Source organism: Durio zibethinus, unplaced genomic scaffold (genome assembly GCF_047325235.1).
Source record: "Durio zibethinus cultivar Kanyao isolate XHJ-2024 unplaced genomic scaffold, ASM4732523v1 HiC_scaffold_388, whole genome shotgun sequence".
NCBI lineage: Eukaryota > Viridiplantae > Streptophyta > Magnoliopsida > Malvales > Malvaceae > Durio > Durio zibethinus.
Window position 1 is genome coordinate 412,501 of NW_028323011.1, and position 2,500 is coordinate 415,000.

Here is a 2,500-nt window from a genome sequence, read left to right on the forward strand (position 1 = left end):
CAAATTTTGTGGACGTGATCCTTCTATTTTTGTTGGCATGCACAAAAAAATTCAGCTAAAAACTCGAACCGGAGAAGATTTCGTGACCGTTTGAAAAAAGTGTCCCCGTTTCAGACACTTTAACGGCTACTGGCAGCAAACCTGTAAAATCTCAAACGCTCTTTAAGGGGGTGTGAGTTCTCAGAGGTTTGATGAGGGATAGGGGGCCAACACAAGGGCCAAGTACCAGCACCCATCGCACGTCATGTGCGCACACCCCCCCGGCCCCCCTCCCAATCATCGGAACCCCAATGCCGCCGGTCAGGTTCTCCGGCGGTACTCCGGCGATGCTCCGGCGATGCTGTCCCGAGTGAAAAAAAAGCGGCACCAGCACATGCTGGAGCCAAGCATGGGCACCGTGGCTCAAAATCGAACTTCGGCCAAGGCCTCGACCATCAATGGCACACGATGACGCATGGTGATGGCACATGCATCGACCATCATCGGCATAGGCTGCCCTTCGGTACGGGCACTTGCCTCGACCGCCATCGGCACAAGCTGGGCCCTGGTGTGGGTTGTTGCCTCGATCACCAGCGGCACATGCTGAGCCTTGGTGCGGGCGGTTGCCTCGAGCACCATCGGCAGACCCTGGGCCCTGGTGCGGCCGGTTGCCCCGATAACCATCGGCACACGCTGGGCCCTGGAGCGGCCGGTTGCCTCGATCACCATCGGCAAAAGCTGGGCCCTGGTGCGGCAGGTTGCCTCGACCACCATCGGCACACGCTGGGCCCTGGTGCGGCAGGTTGCCTCGAGCACCATCGGCACACGCTGGGCCCTGGTGCGGTCGGTTGCCTCGATCACCATCGGCACACGCTGGGCCCTGGTGCGGGCGGTTGCCTCGACCACCATCGGCACACGCTGGGCCCAGGTGCGGCAGCTTGCCTCGAGCACCATCGGCACACGCTCGGCCCTGGTGCGGTCGGTTGCCTCAACCACCATCGGCACACGCTGGGCCCTGGTGCGGCAGGTTGCCTCGACCACCATCGGCAGCCTCGACCACCATCGGCACACGCTGGGCCCTGGTGCGGGCGGTTGCCTCGACCACCATCGGCACACGCTCCGCCCTGGTGCGGTCGGTTGCCTCGACCACCATCGGCACACGCTGGGCCCTGGTGCGGCAGGTTGCCTCGACCACCATCGGCACACGCTGGGCCCTGGTGCGGGCGGTTGCCTCGACCACCATCGGCACACGCTGGGCCCTGGTGCGGGCGCTTGCCTCGACCACCATCGGCACACGCTGGGCCCTGGTGCGGCAGGTTGCCTCGACCACCATCGGCACACGCTGGGCCCTGGTGCGGGCGGTTGCCTCGACCACCATCGGCACACGCTGGGCCCTGGTGCGGCAGGTTGCCTCGACCACCATCGGCACACGCTGGGCCCTGGTGCGGGCGCTTGCCTCGAGCACCATCGGCACACGCTCGGCCCTGGTGCGGTCGGTTGCCTCGAGCACCATCGGCACACGCTGGGCCCTGGTGCGGCAGGTTGCCTCGACCATCATCGGCAGCCTCGACCACCATCGGCACACGCTGGGCCCTGGTGCGGGCGCTTGCCTCGACCACCTTCGGCACAAGCTCGGCCCTGGTGCGGTCGGTTGCCTCGAGCACCATCGGCACACGTTGGGCCCTGGTGCGGCAGGTTGCCTCGACCACCATCGGCACACGCTGGGCCCTGGTGCGGCAGGTTGCCTCGACCACCATCGGCACACGCTGGGCCCTGGTGCGGGCGGTTGCCTCGACCACCATCGGCACACGCTGGGCCCTGGTGCGGGCGCTTGCCTCGAGCACCATCCGCACACGCTGGGCCCTGGTGCGGCAGGTTGCCTCGAGCACCATCGGCACACGCTGGGCCCTGGTGCGGCAGGTTGCCTCGAGCACCATCGGCACACGCTGGGCCCTGGTGCGGGAGCTTGCCTCGAGCGCCATCGGCACACGCTGGGCCCTGGTGCGGCAGGTTGCCTCGAGCACCATCGGCACACGCTGGGCCCTGGTGCGGTCGGTTGCCTCGAGCACCATCGGCACACGCTGGGCGCTGGTGCGGGCGCTTGCCTCGACCAGCATCGGCACACGCTGGGCCCTGGTGCGGCAGGTTGCCTCGATCACCATCGGCACACGCTGGGCCCTGGTGCGACAGGTTGCCTCGAGCACCATCGGCACACTATCGGCCCTGGTGCGGGCGGTTGCCTCGACCACTGTCGGCACACTATCGGCCCTGGTGCGGGCGGTTGCCTCGACCACTGTCGGCACACGCTGGGCCCTGGTGCGGGCGCTTGCCTCGAGCACCATCGGCACACGCTGGGCCCTGGTGGGTTTAGGCACATCTTCAAATTTCTGCCGTGCCAATGCCATTTTTATGGCTTGTAAATTCATACAATGGTCCCCTAAGCCTTCACGTGAAGTTTCGTTGGAAGATGACTCGTTTTCTATTTTTCATGATTTTCGAAACTTTTTGCGGTTCGGGATTT